This window comes from Mesoplodon densirostris, chromosome 16 (assembly GCF_025265405.1).
Source record: "Mesoplodon densirostris isolate mMesDen1 chromosome 16, mMesDen1 primary haplotype, whole genome shotgun sequence".
Lineage (NCBI taxonomy): Eukaryota > Metazoa > Chordata > Mammalia > Artiodactyla > Ziphiidae > Mesoplodon > Mesoplodon densirostris.
Genome location: NC_082676.1, coordinates 44,089,579 through 44,098,339, shown reverse-complemented (window position 1 = coordinate 44,098,339; position 8,761 = coordinate 44,089,579).

Below are 8,761 nucleotides of genomic sequence, written 5' to 3'. Positions count from 1 at the left end.
ATAAAAGACCTTCACACAAGAGGTCTGGTAGACCCCTGGCCACTGAGTCTCAAGATCAATTTGCCTTCACGTGGGAGGGGCAACAGTGAACCTTTCTAGTGATCCCCAAGTCTACCTGCACAGCCCCACCGTATGTCACGGGATGGTAGCCCGAGACCTGTTCCTGTTCTCCTTCCCCACGTTAGTAAAACGGGCCCATTGCACTGATGATAGAATATTAACATAGGAAGACTTGCCTCTGCTCAGGACACTCTGCAGACTTTGCTGGAACATGTGTGAGGGAGAGGATGGGTGGTGATCCCACAGAGAATTCAAGGCCCAGGCACTGCTGTAAAGTTCTGGGGACTCCTTTGTTGGGGTAAGGGGCACACCGTCCCAGAAGCTGTGATGGATGAGGTGCGAGCCTATCCAACCCCTAAGAATGGGAAGGAAGCACAAGTGTCTGTAGGATTTGGGGTTTGGAGGACTTGTATTCCTCACCCTGCACAGTGCCTTCGTCCCTTACACTGCCTGATAAAGGAAGGGCACGTGTGGTACTGAGGATCAGAGCAACAAGCCGCCTTTGAGAAGGCAAGACACTAGTGAAGCAGGTTAAAGTTCTAGGCATCCCCCAAGCAGGACTACCATTGGAGTTAGATGCGTCTGTGACTCTGGGCGGTATGAATTTGGCACAGTCTCAGAGACAACAGGAGGGAGTACCCCTAGGATTTTGGTCCCAGTTCTAGAAGGGTGTAGAAACCCAATAAACCTGCATATAGCACGAGCTCCTAGCTGTGCACACAGCGCTCGTCCAAGTGGAGTCTCTCGTGAAGGAACAGCAATCATGGTAAGAATCTCCCTTCCTATTGAGGGGCAGGTTGACAACATGTGTCACCGACCCACCTCTGCCTGGTGCTAACTCTCACGCTGACAAAAGGGCTCGCCCGTCTGCAGCAGAGGGACACCCTGTCCTCCAAATTCTCCTGCCCCCAATCCTGCCCCTGTGGCCTGTAAGGAGGGAGTGGGGGAGATGCCTGCTGATGTCTGGTATACAGATGGGTCTGGCTGGGGTGACCCATCTACAGGGACTGCAGTTCAGCCCAACACTGACACCATCTGGAGGGAAACAGGAATGAACCACAGCTACCAGTGGGCTGAACTCAAGAGGGGTTTTCCTGGTGATCAGTCATGAGCTCTGGCCGTTAACGCTTTGCGCTTACAGTTGGGCTGCTCTAAAGGGATTAACCTTACAGCTTAGAAAATGGGAAGCTGAGGGGCGGATGGATGATCATAAATAAGCACTTGTGGGGTCAGGATTTGTGGAAAGACATTTGGGTTTACCTGCAAGAGCCTGAGTCATGAGTCAGTCCTCACTGTCCTCCATGTCCCGGCTCAGAGGGCGCCAACACCCTTGGCAACGAGGAAGCTGATGCTGTAGCCCGGATGTGAGCCCTAACAACGAACCCTTCAGTTATGGTGCCCAAGTGGGACGGTACATTGCCAAGGATGCTGGATTGCCCTTGAAATACAGTGACTTGGCTAATGCAGTAACAGCATGTCCTGTAGGTTCTAAACAGTAACCAGGGCAACTGCCAAAGGAGTCTGGGGCCATCCACTGGAGTTTCCAACTGGTGAGGGATTGGCAAATTGAGTATATTGGCCGGCTCCCTCTGAGTGAGGGCTCTAAACATGGCTTGGTTTGTGTGGACACTGCGTCTGGTCTGACTCAAGCTTTCACCTGTTGCCGCACAAACCAGGCTGCAGTTAGGGCATCAGAGAAGCTGAGTACCATGGCCAGGTACCCTCATCGTGTAGACAGTGATGGGGGGTCACATTTCAACGGTCATGAAATGCAAGACTGGGTAAAGGAACATGACATTGAATGGAGGTTCCCTCTCCCCTATAAGCCGCAGGCAGCAGCGTTGGTAGAAAGGAAGAATGAAATATTAAAGCAGCAGATTAAATTACTAACAGGTAGGGGCTTCCCTGGTGGCACAGTGGTTGAGAGTCCGCCTGCCGATGCAGGGGACATGGGTTCGTGCCCCGGTCTGGGAGGATCCCACATGCCGCAGAGCGGCTGGGCCCGTGAGCCATGGCTGCTGAGCCTGCGTGTCTGGAGCCTGTGCTCCGCAACGGGAGAGGCCACAACAGTGAGAAGCCCACGTACCGAAAAAAAAAAAAAAAAGAAAATTACCATCAGGTAAAACCACCTTGGCTGAGTGGACTAAAGTACTGTCCCAGCCTTTAATACGTTTGGATGACAACCAGTAGGGTCTGTTGCCCCATTTGCCAGACTGGGGACCCCCTGCCGAGACACCCAATGCCTTAAAGGTATGGAAGTCATGAGAGACAGACATTGCCGTGGATCAACATGCTGTGCTGCTGAGAACACCAAGCCCCATCACGCCTGGAAAGGTGTTATCTATGGGAATTTGTGATGGGATGTCCCACTGGGATGGATAGATTACTTCTCCACTGAATCCCATTGTCCTGCTGTAAGCCGGACCGGTTGAAATGCGCTCTACCTGGAATGGAACACGCACCATTGAAAGAGGGGAGAAGGTGGGGTCCTGGTCCAGCATATCCCACCCCCAGTCCATCTCCTCACGCCTGACAGTCTGCCTCCCTGGAAGCGCAACCAGGTCAAGTTCCTAAAGCTGCAGCCACATTAACATCCAAGAGTCAGGCCACAGGTGTAGTTCATATAGAAGGGGAAGACCTCCCCATACAAGTTCCTACTACGTACCTGTCTTTTTGACGTTAGACTTCTGCTGCTCCTGTGGTGTCCGGTAATGGATGGGCACCTGATGGAGATACCTTTCTACAGTGGGCCCACTTGATGTCCGGCAAAGGAATCAATCCTTCTGTTGGGTATGTGGGCAGCTGCCCCTCTCATCTTGTCAGGACTAGCGTGGTGGGTATCACCACTCCAGGGAGGAGATTGGAAGTCTCTAAAGAAGTACATTAAGGAAAAACAAGCTGGGACTAGTACTCTTTTTCTCTTTTTCTTGAAGTATTGTTGATTTACAATATTGTGTTAGTTTCAGGTGTACAGCAAAATGATTCAGCTATATATATATATATTTTCATATTCTTTTCCATTATAGGTTATTACAAGATATTGAATATAGTTCCCTGAGCTATACAGTAAATCCTTGTTGTTTTTCTATTTTACTTATAGTGGTGTGTATCTGTTAATCCCAAACTCCTAATTTATCCCTCCCCCTCCTCTTCCCCCTTTGGTAACCAAAAGTTTGTTTTCTTTGTCTGTGAGTCTGTTTCTATTTTGTAAATAAATTCACTTGTATTTTTTTTAGATTCCATATATAAGTGATATCATATAATATTTGTAGGACTAGAACTCTTAATTCATCTGATATCACCAATATGATCCAGAACTGTGGCCTGTGGCACCCATGATCAATAGCACTGGGTAAGAGTACTCTTTTTCTGTCAAACTACAGAGGCAGCCCATCAAACTGCTGGCAGGAAGGGTCCTAAAAATACCACCATCAGAGCCATGGGTGGCTGCACTCAGATTTGGGATGGGTTCATGTGGGGCACCGTGGGTTGTGGGCATTTGAGCACCTGGGCAACTCTATGTTGGGAACAGAAAAATCACTCTAAAAAGAATCAACCCAAGTGTACCCTGGGACATAGGATGGATATCACTGGAACTGTGTGGTCATTCTGTCACATGAAAGGATAGCGATTGGTTTGGCACTGACAGGTCACACCCCCCAGATACTTGTTAGGTGGCCCTGAACAGGACCTAGTGGTTGTGTGGCTCATATCCTTGGCCATGTGGTTGGGTTGCTGCACCCTGGGTTTTCCTGAGCCCAGGGAAGAATCCACCCACAGTAACAAGAACTGCCAACCTCTCTCTCCTCAAGGCCAGATGAGCACATTCTGTTTTCCCCTGGTACGATCATTTGGCCTCCATCTTTGTCCCCTCCACTGGCCTGAAAGACATCATAGCACACATAGAAGCCCTTACTAAGTTTACCCAGCAAGACTTTGATGACAGCAGGCAAAGCCTATCCTTACTAAGCACTGAAATGTGTCTAGTGAGAAAAGCCATCCTACAAAAGAGGATGGCCTTGGACGTTATTGCTGCCTCTCAAGGAGGCACAGGATGTTGTGTGTTCACACCTGATGAGTCAGCTAATGGACCATCTTTATTAAACCACATGAGGACACAAGTGATTGCCTTGAGTGATCCAACCCCAGCCTAGGGGCTTAATAAATCAATGATTTAGATCATGGGACTCTAGGTGGGAAAAATTGTTACTTATTTTGAGAATCATTATCTTGATCTGTGTTTTCTCTTGCATGTGCCTCTATGGCTGTTGTGGCATCTGCCTCCAGTGCAACCAGACAGCCGCCCAACAAACCACCTCCACGCTAGTGAGACCCCTTGCTGACCACTCAGAACTGATTGTGGAAGAGGGGGCCGGGTGAGACTGTAACACCTGGTCATGAAGGGTGGGGTGTTGGAGGAGGTCACCAAGAGGATGTGACAGCTGGTTGACCCACGAGCTGGACCCCCTCCTCTATTCTTGTAGTGTACTCTCTGCCCACAGTTCCCACAGTGGGAGCCATTTCAACGACGCAGCCTTGAGAGAGTACAGTGTTGTTGAGACCATCCGGACAGTATACATGACTAAACCCAGTTTAAGGCCTCTGTATAAACTTTTAAGATTCTGGCGGGCAGGTGTGGAGATCTACTCATCTTGTGGCCCCCCAAGGCAAGCCTCGTACGTAAGTTCCCTTGCTTGTTATACTTGCCACCTGCCAATCTGGGGTGGTCTGCCTCTTTCTTCTGTCTCTCCTTGTCCTCCATGTACAGGGCCAGTGTCAGGTTTTAGCTCTTGAGATTGCAAACAAGTTTCTCCTCACATCTTTATGTATCAGGGAGATAAATCTTTGCCATAGATCCTCAGATGATGCCCCCTTAGATCTCACTGACCAGGATTGAGTCAAATTCCATCCCTTCTTGCAAAAATATGGATAGACTTGGAGGGTATTGGGCTTAGTAAAATAAGTCAGACAGAGAAAGACAAATACTGTATGATATCACTTATACGTGGAATCTAAAAAATAAACTAGTGAATGTAACAAAAAGGACTTACAGATATAGAGAACAAACTAGTGGTTACCCATGGGGAGAAGGAAGGGGAAGGGGCAATACAGGCGTAGGGGATTAAGAGGTACAAACTATTATGCATAAAATAAATAAGCCACGGGACTTCCCTGGTGGTCCAGTGGTTAAGAATCCGCCTTCCAATGTAGAGGACGAGGGTTCGATCCCTGGTCAGGGAACTAAGATCCCACATGCCACGGGGCAACTAAGCCCACGTGCCCCAACTACTAAGCCCGAGCGCTCTGGAGCCCGTGAGCCACAACTAGAGAGAAGCCTGTGTGCCACAACGAAGAGCCTGCAGGCTGCAATGAAAGATCCTGTGTGCTGCAACTAAGACCTGATGCAGCCAAATAAATAAATAAATATTTTAAAAATAAAATAAAATAAGCTACAAGGATGTATTGTAGCACAGGGAATATAGCCAATATTTTATAACTATAAGTGGAGTATAACCTTTAAAAAATTTGAATCACTATATTGCACACTTGTATCTTATATAATACTGTACATTAACTATACTTCAATTAAAAAAATTCCATCCCCTGACTACACGGGACACTGAGAAAAGGAATATCTGCCTTTTGCAGGCTTAGTGATAGATATAGCTGTGCCAGCCAGGCACAAGTTGGCATGGCTGGTGGCTATTGGGTAGGCTTCACCCCCAGTGTCTGGCAAATGTTATGCTTGAAGAATAAGCTGTGGGCAAAACTTTTATCAAAGAACACTTGCACGTGGTGTAATGTCAAAGGCATGCAGTGAAGTAGCAATGACTAACTCGTGTGTGGCCAAGAAAACATATCACTTTACACTTGGATGAACTCACTGATGTGGCAAGTCTGAATCAGCCCTGGGCTTTTTTTTTTTAAATAAATTTATTTATTTTTGGTTGCGTTGGGTCTTTGTTGCTGCGCGCGGACTTTCTCTAGTTGCAGAGAAAGGGGGCTACTCTTCGTTGCAGTGCGCGGGCTTCTCATCGCGGTGGCTTCTCTTGCTGCAGAGCACTGGCTCTAGGGACGCGGGCTTCAGTAGCTGTGGCGCACGGGCTTAGTTGCTCCACAGCATGTAGGATCTTCCCAGACCAGGGCTTGAACCCATGTTCCCTGCATTGGCAGGCGGATTCTTAACCACTGCACCACCAGGGAAGTGCAGCCGCAAGCTTTTTGGCAGTGCATTTATGGGAGAGAAGTCCTTGATAAATTTTTGTTTATCGCTGAAAACCTGAGTAACAGAAAATGAGATTTGGTTGTTTGTAATTAAAGTTCATCCTGTGGGTGACAGAAAAAGGGGTAGGATCACTCCTGATGGAGTGCTGGCCGGAAGAGGCTGGTCTACCTACACTTGATTCGCAGAGAACGGGGCCAGTTAACAAGTCGCCTTTCAACCTTGATTCAGTGCTGAAGGAAAAAGAGAGAATTGTGAATCTGACCAAATCATGGCCACTGGGTGTTCATCTTTACAGTGCTGTGTGGAGAGATGGGTAATTATTTCATATTAAAGTAACGTCAGGGAGAAATACAGTCACTTGAGATTTTATTATTACTTTAAGTCGTGGTAAAATGCGTGTAAGGTAAATTTTACCCTCTGTTTTTAAGTGTAAAGTTCAGTACTGTCAGGTGCTTTCCCTCTTCTGTGCAGCCATCACCACCATCCGTCTCTAGAACTCTTTTCATCCTGCACAGTCAAATGTCTATACCCAACAACAACTCCCCATACCCCGCCACTCCCCAGCCTCTGGCAACCACCATTTTACTTTCTATAGCTGTGAATTTGACTACCCTAGGCACCTCCCATAAGTGGAGTCAAAACAGTGTTTGTTTTTTTGTGATTGGCTTATCTCACTTAGCATAATGTACTTGAGCTTCATCCATGTAGCCGCTGTCAGAATTTCTTTCCTTTTTAAGGCTGAATAATATTCCATTATATATATATCTCATTTTATTTATCCATCGATGGACATTTTTGGCTATTGTGAATAATACTGCTAGAAATATGGGTGTACAAATATCTCGAGATCCTGCTTTCAGTATATAGCCAGAAGTAGAATTGCTAGATCATATGGTGATTCTGTTTTAATTATTTGAGGAACCACCATAGTGTTTCCATAGCAGTTGCACCATTTTACATATTTACCAACAATGCCAGTGGTTCCAATTCCTCCATACCCTTGCCAACACGTGTTATTTTATGTTTTTTATGTGGGGTTCTTTTTTTTTTTTTTTTTTTTGCTGTACACGGGCCTCTCACTGTTGTGGCCTCTCCCGTTGTGGAGCACAGGCTCCAGACGCGCAGGCTCAGCAGCCACGGCTCACGGGCCCAGCCGCTCCGCGGCATGTGGGATCTTCCCGAACTGGGGCACGAACCCGTGTCCCCTGCATCGGCAGGCAGACTCTCAACCACTGCGCCACCAGGGAAGCCCTGTGGGGTTCTTTTTTAGATAATATACATCCTAAAGAGTGTGAGGTGGTATCTCATTCTGGTGTTGCTTTGCCTTTCGCTAATTATTAGTGATGTTGAGCATCTTTTCATAAGCTTGTTAGCTATTTGTATATCTTTGTATATACATGTCCTTTGTCTATTTTTAAATGGGGTTTTTCTGTTGTTGTTGATGAGTTGTAAGAGTTCTTTGTGTATTCTGGATATTCCCTCTTTATCAGATATACATTTGCAAATGTTTTCTCCCATTCTATCTTTTCACTCTGTTGACTGTGTCCTTTGATGCACAGAAGTTAATTTCGATGTGGTTCAGTTTATCTATTTTTCTTTTGTTAATATGCTTCCAGTGTCATATCCGTGAAATCATTGCAAGATCCAATTTCATGAACTTTTCATGAATCCAGTTTCCCCTATTTTTCTTGTAAGGGTTTTATAATTTAGCTCTTACGTTTAGGTCTTTGATACATTTTGAGTTAATTTTTGTGTATGGTAAGGGTATATGGTAAGGGTTCAACCTCACTCTTTTGCATGTAGAGATCCAGTTTTCCCAACTTTATGCTTCTTTTTAATCTCAAGCAACCACTGATTTTCTTTTTGTCCTTATATGTTAGTTTTGCATTTTTAAAAGATTTTCTGTAAATGGAATCATACAGGATCTGCTAATTTTTGTTAGGCTTCTTTCTCTCAGGATAATGATTTTGAGATTCACCCATATTGTTGTGGGTACCAATACTTCATTCCTTTTTATTGTAGAGTAGCATTCCATTGTAATTCCATGGGATTTTTAAATGGCTAATGAGACAAAGCATTTTTATCAGACTCTGATGATGACCATAAACCCAGTTTTAAAATTTCAAGTAGTTTGTTCAAGTTTCACATGTCAGCAATATATTATTTAGTATCTTAAATAGCTTAAACCTGTCTAAGGCCAAAATATCACAATTTTCAAGGTGAAGGAAAAGCCACTGGAATTTCTTAAGACCAAATTGTGTTACGAACTTTTGTGTTTGCCCCGACTTCAAGATGTTCTTTACTCATCAGAGAAAAACAAATAACAAATAATATAGTGGTAGGCATGATTCAAAACTACATCTTAACGCTGTAGCAGAGCACAGAGTCTGAGGAAATGCAATCAAAGACAGAGCTAGGAATCCATGTGCTACTCTTCCTAAATCCCAGCACTCAAGCTCCCCTCTTTGGAATGTT